Here is a 13,164-nt window from a genome sequence, read left to right on the forward strand (position 1 = left end):
GAAAGCTGGAGCACAGCCGAGGTGGGAGAGGTGTGGGAACGCAGACAGGCAGGGTTATTTCCCCTGCGCCCTGCAGAAGGGAGGCAGGAAAGACATACAAATAGACATAATTGAGGCTAAATGTCTTAGGTTTTTGAATCAACATGCATCACCCAGAGCACAATCAAAGGCTCTTTAGTAATTTATTGACTTACCCTGAAGTGAAATTATCTGCGTGCAGTTATCACACCCACACCCACACCCACCCCTTCCTATTAGGTAACTGAGACCGTGCAGGCCACAGGAGAGCAGGGCCGGATGCAGTGCAGCACAGCCCAGCAGTGGGACATGTCCAAATATGATCCAGACGCTGCTCTGGAGATATCTGCATGGGTTTGGGTGGCTCTGAGAGCTGTGGCCATAGAGGATGAGGAACCGTGCCCTATTGTGTGTCCCCATGCAGCTCGTGGCACTGGTGACCCTTCCTGCAAGACTGCAGCTGCAGCTTTCCGGGCAGAAAGGGGAAGGCAGCAGCCACAGGAGCAATGGCTGTGCCCCAAGGTCAGGCTTGTTTTCAAAAGATGTGCAGGTTTTCTGAGCTTGCAAAACTTCCCCCTCCCTCCTCTTACAAAAGATCCCCCCGTTTGCAAAGCTGTGGGGCTCCCAGATTGTGCAAAAAGCCAAAATCTGTGAAGGAAAGGAATTTCAAATAAAAGTCCCTACTTAAGGTATCAGGTTTGCACCTGGCTCCGATTTCCACAGTGAGGGCCTCTCATGACTCAGTGTCCCACAATGGGCCCCCCCAGCTGCTCCGTACCCAGCTATGCTGCTGTTGCCCAGCCCTGCCCTGGAGGAGGCACAAAATCTCTCTCACCCACCCTGTGCTGCAGACTCGAACCCCCAGGTTTATTGCTGACAAATGAGGCCGTGGGTCGGAGGAGGCCAATCCTTGCTTAGCATCATTGGAAAGCACCAATTGCTGCGGTGTGCAGGTGCTCAGCTCTCACCTGCAAGGCACGTCCCGACTGGAGGCTCTGATGCCAGGCAGATCCAGAGGCTGGAAGTGATGGGAGGCTCTGAGGTCACTCCTGGTGCACAGGAGCCCATTGCCCCCCGCTCAGCTTGGCAGGTCTATCCCCGCCTGCTGCCGATGGCAAACAGCTCTCCCACAGCCCTGCTTCCTGAGCACCCCCCAAAAATATGGGAAAAGCATCACTGTGGTCCCTGCTATCCTGCCCCAGGCTGCAGTCAGGGAGAAGCACGGCTGTGATCACCCAGTGACGAAAGTCCAGAGGGGAACCGTGTTGCTTTGTGCAATCCCAGGCGCAGCAGTGACAAAGCAGTGCTGTTCCCAACGCTTCCTGCAGGACGTGGTGTGGTGGGGCTGCCCCATGTGGCACACACTGCTCCCTGGATGTCCCCACGCTGTCACCTCCCCTCGCACCAAGAACAGCCCAGGCTGCCCAAATCCAGTGCCAAACCCAGTGCCCAACCCCAGGCCTGGGCTCTGTTCCCAGCATATTCCATTTTGCTGCTGTGGAGAAAAGCTCTGTAAAAGCACCCGGAGTTTTGGCTGCAGCGGTGAGGTCTCATCCATCCCATCTTCCGCAATAAACATCCTCCTGGCAGCCGTGAGGAGCAAACACAGAGCAAAGCAAACCCACAAACAAACAGGAACATCTGTTGTAGAAACGGGTTCAGGATCCCACAGCAGGGGATGAATCACGGAGCAGCGCTCCTCAACGGGAGACCCCAGGAGCAGGAGTGGGACCAAGGGATGCTCCAAGAGAGCCCCGAGGCCATGCAGCCCCCTCGACTGAGGGAAACACATCCACCAAAGCCCCCAGGTTTGGGAAATGGGATTTTTTTTCCCTCTTGTCCACCCCAACCCTATCACACAGAGCCAGCTGCTCTGCGAAGGGGAAACTGTGAGTGCAAGAGACAAAGATAGCAGCTGAGGGGAGATATCGCCCTGGCTTCCTCTGGCAGCACATGGGCCCCCGTCCCAAAGCAGTGGGAGAAGCCCTTCCTTGCTGATTTTGTGGCATTTTATTGCAGCCTGGGCATTGCAGCTGTTGGCAGTGACTCGGCCAGCCAGGCGGGAGGAGAGCAGTGCTGCGGATCAGGGCAGGAGCAGGGGATGGATTTGGTGCTGTCCCCAGTGACAAACCCAGGCCCTGGGAACCATTGGCCACAGCTGCCCGGGTTCAGCTGCCATGAATTACAGACCTTCCTCACTGGGCAGAAGGCACTGCTTGGGTTCAGCCCCCGCATCTGCCTCACCAGCGCTCCCCAGGGGGTTCCAGCCATGGGAACCATCAGCTACCCCCGCTGCCATCACAGCCCCAAAAATTACACCGTGCAGCATCCTACAGTGTAAGATCCATCTCTATTTTGCAGAGTCCCTATTTTGTACCCCATGCATGCCCTATCCCCGCATTGCCCTACACTTGGTGTCCCTTCTGCACCACGCACACACCAAGCCAGCCCCCCTGCTCCCAGCAGGATCAATCCCAGCGGGTTCAATCCCAGCAGGATCGATCCCAGCCGGCCCCAGGGAGCAGAGCAGAGCCCCGCTGGAGCCAGCTGGGGACAATCTTCGAGCAAGGAAGAAAGATGTGTGGGGGCAGGAAAACACAAGGCAGGGAAATGCGGCGGCAGTGGGAAAAGTCTGCTTGTTTTTTTGTTGGTTTTTTTTTTGTCTTTTATTATTGTTGGGTTTTTTGTTCTTTTTTTTTTTGTTGTTGTCGTTCTTTTTTTTTTTTTTTTTGGAAGGTGCCTGGGAAAGGAAGTGATTGTTTGGAGCAGATCTTGATGGCTCCAGGCCCCTCGTTGGGGAGATAACCAGGCGCAGCCCCTCCGCTGCTCTGAGCCCCGGCCCGGCCCTGGTGGGAAACGTCCTGCTGGTGGCAGGCAGCACGGGGGGGGCAGAACCCCAATCCCCACCCCAGAGCCCTTGGGGACAGTGGGACACGGGGAGGGGCTGCACGAGAACCAAAGCAATGTCACCACGAAGTCCAATGTCACCACAGCATCCCTCCCAGCAATGCCCCCTCCAAGTGCTGACCCTGCAGGCTCTCCAGCCGTGCCCCCCCAGCGCCGCTGCCCCCGGGCCACTTTCCCACTTAAGTCATGTCTGCTCGGAGTTATTTTGGGGTGAGCAGGAATCAGGCATCCTCAGCTCTTTCTGGAGCTGTTGCCAAACCTCCTGGCAAAATGAGGGACTGCTGTCCTTGGGGCTGTTATCCCCCCTCGGCCAGCTCTGATGTTGAGCTCCCTTACACCACCTCTCTGCTCCTCCACCCCGCGCACCCTGAGCTGCAGATCAGGGAACAATGAGGGTGTTTTGGGCTTCGTTGTCAGTCAGGAGATACGGCTGGGCTCGCTCTAAGGAGGGAATTATTCTGGGTATGAATTATGTCATTTTCCTCTCCGGAAACAGCGAATGCTCCCAGCGCGGCTGTGCTTCCAGAGCAGCAATCACAGCTGGCGGGGTGCAGGGGAAGGTTCCATGTCCCCATGGGCACAGCACATGTCCCCAGTGTGTCCCAGGACCCCAACCAGACAGAAAATATTGGGAATGGCAGGGTGCTCCTATTCCGGCCCCTTCTTCCAGCTGCTCACTGGCCACACTTGTGCAGAGCAACTGGGGGAGATGTGGGGTGGATCAAAGCCCCTCTCCATCCCCCTGGCAATACCCGGGGGGGTCGGGGCTCTGTGACATGCAGAGCATCTCAAGAATTGGAGCAAATGGTACGGGGGGGAGCACAGGTTAAAGATAGAGCCCAGTGGGGATGGGGGCAGGCAGCGCCGGGAGTGTGGTGCAAACGGCAGGGCCGTGCTGGGGTGCAACACCCCGAGCTGTGCCACTGCATGGAGGGGCACGGGGGAGGGGGGTCAATGGATCCAAAGGCTTCATCGCAGCCTCCCTTTCACCGCCAACGCCACCGGGAGCCGTCACACCTCCCGAGCCAGCCCGGCCCGTGCCCGGTGCCGTCAGAGGGAGCGCTGCGCAGCGCTCCGTGCTGCAGGGCGGCCCTTGGCAGCAGCAGACGGACGGACAGCTGCCCTGCTGGGCCGGAGCTGCAGCGAGGGCTGCGGGCAGGTGGGCGGCTGGCTCGGCTGCTCGCCGCCCCACAGAGGCGGCCCTTTCTCCGGGGCAGAGCCGGAGCTGAATGAAGCTGCCTGATTTAGCTGGCGCCGTTTCCTCAGATGGCTTTTGCTGAGCATGCCGTGCCGCCTCTCCCTCTCCATGCACCGACATCCCCCGACGTTCCTCGTGCACGAGTTCTGGGTAATCAGAGCACTCAGAGCCTGCTCCATCCCCTCTGCATCCCTATTCCATCTCTTCTTCACCTCCTTTCCATCCCCACTCCATCCCCTCTCTACCCTCATTCCAACCCTGTTTCATCTCCTCTCCATCCCCCCTCCATCCTCACTTCATACCTTCCCCATCCTCTCTCTATCTCCATTCCATTCCCACTCCATCCCCCCTTCTATCCCCATTCCAATCTCACTCCATCCCCCCTTCATCCCCACTCTATCCCCATTGGGACTGCAGCATCACCATGCCCTGCCCCATGCGTGCGGCTGTGCTCCCCAGGACCTGGGGCTCTGCAGGAGAGCTGAGGCCCAGACATGAAAAAGCCGCTTTGGTTTTCCCTCCTTGTGTGTTATTGTGGCACACTATCAATTAAAAACATTCTACTTAAAGATGCAAATGAAGGCTGGCGTGCCGGCACAGACAGAGGTAGGCTCTGGAGGTGAGGGCTCAGCTCTGCTCATTTCACTATCTCGCTCTGTCGGAAATCTTAATTAAATTTCCCCTTTGATTTAGGCGTGCTCCTGCACCCTGCACAGCTCCTGCTGGGGCGTGCAAGTTTTGCTCCCCTCCTGCACAAAAGCACCCAGCGCCCACAGGCACGGGGGCGGCCATGGGAGAAGCCCCGTGGAGCTGTGTTGGCCGACACAAGGTGTTTGCACGCCCTTACGGCATCCAAGGAGCCAACAATATTTATGGAAGACGTTGTCCCCGAGCGCCCTGCAGCCTGGCTGGGGTTGTTGGGGCTCCTGACAGCATTGTGCCAGCCGGGGATTCACATGGGGCCGGTGCTGAAGCATCACAGATGGGGCAGGACGCAAAGTAGGACAGCTTGGGGAGGCAGTACGGCCCCATTGTCCCCTCTCCTTCTCCCTGCCCCAGGACGCGCGGCGCTCAGCATCACGCCGCAGGGTTACCATGGCACCTCCCTGCAAACCCCTCCGTGCCCGTGCTGGGGCTGCTCCCTCCCCTGCAGCCTTTCTCTGTGCCTGCAGACCGGCAGCCGTTGGGAAGGAAGCGGCAGGGAGGAATACATTGACCTCGTGGCAGCTGCTGGAGTGCTGCGGGGCTGCACTTCACCTGCAGAGCCCAGCACAGCGTTGCAGGGGGACTTTCCTGCCTGGTGACTTGGAGCAGGAGCAGGATCACCTCATTGGCTGTTAGTCTGCTGTTCCGTTCCTGCTGCTATGGCAAATATTTGTGCGGTATGTGCCGAGAAGTTTTGCCTTTGTTACGCAGCCTCTCCCTTCGCAGGTCCCTGCAGCAAAAAGCAATCTGTGTGGATGAAAAGTGGCTTGGCAAGAAAAATACCCAAAATCTCCATTAGTGCTTGGGACGGCACAGGGCTCAACGTCCCACCTCTCCTTGTCTGCATGGGATTGGGAACAGGGAACGAACAGGAAGCTAAAACTCTGCTTTGTAGCAATGAAGAGCCAACTCTGCAAAAGGTTTCTGGCACGCATTTTTTGCAGATTCGACTGTGGCAGTGCCAGGAGGGCTCCTGGGCTCCAAGGCACTGAGCAAATGGATCGGGGGCTCCATGCTGGAAATCCTGAGCTCAGGTCCTGGCACAAAGTCCTGGAGTCAGATCTCACGAAGGAACCCATGGCTGCTGGTGGGGGCTGAACCCCCCCACATCCCATGGGGCTGCACAGAGAGAGGGCAGAGGGACAGCACACCCTGTGCTCCTCACTGCGCCCTGAAACCAGGGAGAACACAGGGCCAAATCCAGCCCTGAAGACAGAAACCAAACTTCATTTGCTTTGTTAATGACTTAATTACACAGGAGATAAACAACAGGGCAAGGCTCCCGGGCGCTTTCAGTCTGTTGGGCACACGGATACCTGCAGATTTGCAGCCCAGGCACACCTCTGCTGATGGATTCGGGGGTGCAAGCGCTGCCCCATGCTCACTCACTCCTACCCCCACTCCCACAGAGATTTGGTCTGGGCTGCATTAATAATAATTGTTGCCCCTCACTGTGCTGCTCACCCCAGAGCTTTGCAGACACCCATCTCAGGTGTGGGTGCTTCCACGCCCCGCAGCACTGCAGCATGTGGAGCAGTAGCTGGGAATGAGCTGCTCACGTGCTGCTGTGCTGCAGGGATGTGCCCGGGCACAGGCCCCATACGGATACCCAAATCTCACTCACACGCAGTTTGGATGCCCAGAGGTGTCCTGGGAGGTGTCACCCATGCATGGGGTCTTTGCACTGCATGTAGGAGCACAGAGAACCCTCTTGGGTTGGGTCTTGATGGGCTGTCCAGCACGGGTTTGGGTCTGTGATGTCTCTGGTTCAGGGCGCAGTGACAGGAATGGCAGCATCAGGATGGCTGCACAGGCACCAGTTGGGCACTGGGATGGCTCCAACTATGAGCATGGATATCGTGCCCCGGGCACTGAGCTGCAGCCAGCTGATGGGGCTGGGATGGAGGCACCGGGCCCACGGACACCCTCCTGCAACAGGGCCACGAATACAGTTCAGCTTCCCCCTGCTCCCCACTGCCATTCGAGATTTGGGGCATGGAAAGGCAACGGGGGGCCCCAAAAGTTCCATTTCCTCCACCCCCCCCCCCCCTCTCCCGCTCCCAGCGGCGCGAGTTGAATTTAATGATGTTAGTCAGCCAGTAACTGGCGGGCTGCGCCGCTCTGAAAGCTGATGGGGAAACCAATTGAGGGCAAAATTGCTGCAAACAATTGTCCTTTTGTCCCTTTCCCTGGGGTCTGTCTGCCAAGGTTAGCGGAGCTGAATAACGCTCACTTGAGCTGCAGCTCACACAGCGGCATCCCGAGGGCTCCTCTCGGGGCTCTGCGAGGGGAACGGGACGAAGGGGTGAGGATGAGGAGGGGATGAGGGCGAGGAAGGGACGAGGGGAGCACAGCGGCCCAGGGAGCATCGCTCGGCTCCTGCCCGCACCCAATGCAGAACCAAAGCACCGGGAAAAGGCGCTGCTCACCCCTCGGCACCCCAAAATCTGCACCTGATCCGTGAGCCGTGGGGCAACGGGGCCGAATCTCGGTGCACAACGGCAGCTGCGGGCTCGGCCCCAAACACAGCGAGCCCGGCGCCCAGGCACAGCCCCACGGAACACGCGGAAACCGATGCCGACTCCGAATAAATAATAGCACGCTTGTTTGATTTCCTGAGCACAAGAATTAAAAACCCCGGGGGCAGGAGGCATTGTCTGCATTGTCTGGGACCCCGCTCCCTCCACTGACTCTCTGCATTCCCCTGATTATTCTTTGCATCCTTTTCTTTCTTTCTTTCTTTTTTTTTTCTTTAGCTTTCTCCATTGGCGAACGCAAAAAATAAAAGCACTTTTTTTTTTTTCTTCTTTTTTTTTTCCATCAATCTGGCTTTGTTGCTGGAAGCCGATGCCTGAAAAGAACTTCTGTGTGTTTTCATGAGCAATGAGCACTTCTGTTCTCGCTGCCCAAACATGTATGTGCTTTCCCATGGGGTTCCCCCCTCGCTTCCTCTCTCCCTCTCCCCAAGGTGGGGAGATTTTTTTTCCTTCCCTGAGACACAACCGGAGCCGCTTCTCCCCCTCCTGTCGCTGCGCTGCTTCTCTTTGAGCCACGTGGCTGCGGTGGGACGGGACCTGCCGGCTCGACGCCTGGCTGGGGCTGCAGCCTTGGCAGGGTGGGAGCGAGCAGCTGAGCTTCACCCACTGCTGAGCATCCCTTTGGTGCAGGAGGGGCTGCGATGTGGGATCCTTCTCTCTGCCCCCGGATTTGAGGTCTCTGGGTGACGCAGCCCCTCCGGCTGCAGCCGCAAGAAAAATAAACCGCAGGGACACCAAAGCAGCTCTGGCTGCTGCGCTGTTAACGTTCCCAGATTTGTTTGCAAAGCTGCAAAGCTGGGCAAAATCCAACCTGGGGGACGAACTGGAGGGGGTGGTTTTCTAGGAACGCAGACAGCTGCGGGACGGGCGAGGGAAATGCAGGCTGGCGATGTCTGTGCGTGTTCCCATGGGACCGAGGGACTATATTTGGTTCCCCCCTCCTTTTGGCTGGGGCAGGGTTGGGAAGGGGCTGCTCCCAGGGCAGCGTTCCCACAGGCACCCCCCTGGGTTTTAATGCTGCACTCCCACTTTGTCTGTAGCTGTGAGATGTCCCACCTGCCTGCGAGGAGCTGCAGGGACAGCAGTGCCTTTCGTGTCCCACCATGGGGACACCGATGGTGTGTCGGGGAGGGGAGAGCCCCAGGCAGGGTCAGCTGCCTGCATCCTGCCATGCCATTAGGACCAAGGTGTCACTGCACTATCACCTCCAATGTGACAGTTTGGTGTGAAGCAAAACCCCTCTGAAACTTCCAGCTGAGCTCTGCGTAACTGTCCCAAGTTTTGCCTCTGAATTCATGGAGCTGGAAGCCATGGAGCCATCCCAGCAGAGCTCCCAGCAGCCGAGATGCTGAGCTGAGCCCGAGGGGTTTTGGTTACAGTTGTCAAAGACCAAAAGAAAAAAAAGAAAAAAAAACTATTTTTTTTTTCATCCCCATTTTGGCAAGTTTTGCTCCGAGTGTCATTGTGTTGTTGCCTTTTCCCAACCCAGAGGCTGCCCAGTGATCTGAGCCATCAATGAAGCTTCCAGCAGCCCGAGTGTGGCGCTGGGACGTTGCCACCCAGTGCTGGTTACAAAAGCACGGCCAAAAGGCAAAACAAAGGAGGGAGGGCAAGCAGGCTGGGACCAAGAGAGAAGAACACGAAGAAAAAAGTGACAAACTGTATTTACAGGAGGCACTGCATTGCCTTCGCTGCTGCGCATGGGGCTGCTCTGCATGCAACTCCTGCGTGTCCCATCTGTGCTCCCTGGGCTGAAGCAATGCAGCCACTGTGCTCCCAAGAGCAGAAAGGAGCAGGTTTGGCTTTCAGCTGCAAAACCTCCTACCTGGGCTCAGGTTTTCCTAAGCAGCCTCAGGCCACTCCCTGCCCGTGCTCTGACCCCGCAGGTGGGGAAAGGCTTGAAATGCAAACTCCCCTTGTTTTCAGACTGCCTTAACACATCCATCAGGCAGTGAAAGCGTGCTGCAGCCCCGGAGCACTTCACACCAAGGTGTGCAGCCCATGCCAGCACTGCGCAGAGCCCAGCGGGGCCCCATTGCTGCACGCTGCCCTTTGGGCCCGAAGCTTTCCAGCAGCCCCTCACCGCTGGGGCTCAGGATCACAGCGTGCCCCCACACAGAGCTCCTTTTTGAGCCTTTCTTTCCTTTCCACTCATCCAGCACCATTGTTGTGACACCGCAGTCATCAAATATCACCCAACAGCAGGAAACGTGAGGTTTTGCTGTTGCAAGGAGATGCAGTTGATAAGGAGGGGACGAAAGCAACCCGCCTGGGAGAGGGCTCAGAGCCCCACCCTGTCCCCCATGTCCCCACCAGGGCTGGGTGTCACCACAGACACACCGGGGTGCCTCTGCCATCCCACTCCTGGTGGACGGCACGTCGGGTGCCTTTGGGTCTATGGGTGAACCCCATGGGCAGCCTTGCTTTGCTCACACAGCCCGGGGAGCACTTCCAGCTCCCATTGTAGGGAACAATGTCCCATTTGGAGGGGCAAACAATGGGCGCGGGGCGGCAGGCAGCTCCCGGCCGGGCTGCGGGACCCGGGGCGCTGCGGCTCGGAGGAAATCCTTTTATTTTTCACTTGTGAACTGAAACAAACACGAGCTCCTGTTTATTTCCTGGTTGATTGTATTTTGGAGGATGGAGGTGGCTTCCCCACGCCGGGTTGAGTTAACCCCTCCCACGCCGGGCTCGCTCGCTCGGGACCCGGCTCGCCCCCGACCTCCCATCATTTCTGTTTCATTGGAAAACCTGAGGGTCATAAATAACACGTGCTGGCATGGGAAGGCTGGGAAGCAGGAAGCCGGCCCATCCCCTCCCGCTGAAGGAGCAGCACAGCGTCCCCAAGATGCTCTGCAGGAGGGGAAAACGGGGCCCCCCAGCACAGAGCATCCCCACGTCCCCCTCCATCCACCCATCCCCAAACACCAGGGGTGTGCATCGCCCCATCCCACAAGGCAGAGCGGGTCCCGTGGTGAGGCCGAAGGTTTGCAGACCCCGGGCTGTTCTCACACTTCCCCATCACATCCTCCCCGCTCCCACGTCGGCTGTTCACAGGCGCTGCCGCGCTCTTGGCTCCCGGCCCCGGGGCCTGCGCCTGGGTGGAAACAGCATCCAGATGGAGCTATTTTTTCACATTTTCTTGGGGGAGGGGAAGGAAGGTTTGGAAAAAGCCGATGGGATCGGGAAAGCGTTGGGAAAGAGCGAGTCAGGAATGGGGGCTCAGCAGCATTGTGCTTCTGTGGGATGCTCCCAGCGCTGCTGGGGAAACCAGGCATGGGGTGAGGGGCTGCGGGTGCCCGTGGCAGTGAGGGAGGATCCATCCCCAGAGCCGTGGGCAGAGCCTGAGCCCAGCACCAAGAGAGTCACCTGGGTGCCTTCTACCTGAAAGCACGTCCATAGAAAGCTCTCAAAACCCACCATTGTGCTGAGGGATAAACATTTATTGAATGTTTCCTGTTTGGCACCAACGCTCCTTCACTTCTCCGCGCTCCTTTTCTCCGTGTGTGTTTTTAAAAGGGAATGGTTGGAGCCGAGCGGAAAGGAAAAGGATCCCCGGCTCTCAGCCCCCACGTGTGTGCCATGCCTGGTGCTGTTAGCCATTAAGTCCTGTCTCCTGAGGTCTGACATGAGCAATGCATTATGCAAAGGTTGTGGGAATATTTCAGACGTTGCATCCCCGGAGAACTACAATTTCAGTTTTACGGGGTCTGGGGCGGATTTTTTTCCCCCCCTTTCTTTCGAGTGAGTTATTTCACTGCGACGTAACAGGGGTTACAGCTCCAGCAGCAGAGGGGAGGACATGCAGGGTCCCCTGGCACACAGTGATGTGAGGTTGGGGGCAGCGTGGGGGACACGGGAACAGCCCGTCCCATGCGTGGAGTGCAGAGAAAGATCTGAGCGTGGGATGGGGCGGAACGAGGCCTTGGTCCAAAGGCAATCTAATTCAGGACCGGGCACAATTGAAAGGGATTTATTTTTAGGCTCCGGACTATCGCTGCTTTGGGGACCTGAATGGAAAATGTCTATTTAACCTCTTTGGTGATTTGCTTAGAAAAATAAACTGCTGTCAGCACGGTGGGAGGTGGTTTGTGCCAGCACTGCCCATTGCGCAGCCGCAGGGATGGGCACTGCAGCCCTGGGATGGCACAGGAAGGGGCTCAGGCTGTCCCCACGCCCTATGGCAGGGTGCAAGCACACAGCTCCCATCACTGGGCCCACAGTGACTTGGTGCTGGTGGGAATCGCGAGGCTTCTGCGGTGGGAAAGCTGTGAACTGAGAGGGGGAAAATATTTCCTCCCCAAAGCACAGGTGAGAGCCAGAAGGGCAGAGTGCTGTGGGGCCATTCACTCTATAAATACACCCGATCTACAACAACGCAGGGCTGCAGCACAGGGCTTCCTATGCTGCTATTTTTGCCTGCAGGAAGCCAGGGACGAGCAGAGCATCCCTCGCTCCCCAGCACGTTGCTGGCAGTGGGACGTGCCCACGGCCAGGGCTGCAAGGAGCAGCAGCCATGGTCCCTGCACCATGCTGGGATGAGAAAGGACAGGGACAGGAGTGGAGGGGATGGGCCTTGAGCATGGGACCTTCCATAAAGCAAGCATGGAGATGTGCAGCTCTCCCCCAGAAGGATGCATCCCTGTCTGTTCTTGGAGGATATAGCAAAACCAGGGACAAACCCTGAGTCCCTGCACTTCTCTGGCTGCTAAAGGACAGAAAGTGCCACCTTCCCCAGGGCTGCTGTCAGCTCTGCATCCTGCACGGAGCTCCGCTGGCTGCTGGCCTGCGCACGTGGGGAACAGCATCGGCTTCACTGGCGCCAGATTGCTGCAAGAGAAAGGAACCCAGCAGCATTTCCTGGCCCCGAAAACATAAGGGTGTGCTGGGGGGTGCCTGGTTGGCAGCTGCACGCAGGTGTGCATGAGCTTGTAGACAAAGAGCAACAGGCAAACAGCAACCGAATGGACTGAGAGTGTCTCCTGAAGAACGTGGTGCTGGGATTCCAATGGCACAGCTCTCCTTTGCAGAGCCATGAGCTCCTCTGCCCTGCTCCATCCCAACCTGCTGGGACACGCTGCAGCTCCGGCACCACCAGCAGCAAGCAGTGGGCAGAGAGAGCCAGCTCTGCACATTACCTGTTGTTCTCGGATTGGGGTAATTAACAATTAGGCAGCTGTCTGAATCACATGCAGAGGAACAATTATTTCATTATTAACAGGTTCTATTTAACAGGTCTCCTTTTCCCAGCTGTTTGTTTTTTGTTTTTGGTTGTTGTTGCTGTTGTTTGAACTTGTGCTCTCATGCACGATCCCAGCAGTGGAACCTGCACCGGGACAAGGGAGGAGCACTCCTGTACACCGAACCTCTCACAGCTCTGCAGTGCTCAGTGCAATGAACCCATCTCAGGCGGTGGGGACAGGAGCCATAACCCAACCCCTCTGCATCACCTGCCCCGTCCGCCTCCCGCACGCTTCACGGTGCTTCTGAAGATAAAAGCCATTATTTACAGTCAGTTGCATATTTCCGTTGGCAAAACCTCCTCCCTCCAGTGCAGGTTTGAAAACATCCCTCTCAGCAAAGTGAAGCTATGTGAGCTCGAGCCAAGCTGTGCTGGTTGGGATGTCCTTGGTGACACTGTGGTCCCATCACTCCGTCACTCCAATGCGCTCCGGTGCAACAGGCGGCAGCGATGCCCTGCGGCTGGGGGGCACATGGGGTCATCCCTGCCCAGAAGAGGCTGCCTTTTCATTTTCCCAGCTCTTGTGCTTGGCTCTTGTTCCAAGGCAGAAGTTTTGA

Source organism: Lagopus muta, chromosome 19 (genome assembly GCF_023343835.1).
Source record: "Lagopus muta isolate bLagMut1 chromosome 19, bLagMut1 primary, whole genome shotgun sequence".
NCBI classification, from domain to species: Eukaryota; Metazoa; Chordata; class Aves; order Galliformes; family Phasianidae; genus Lagopus; species Lagopus muta.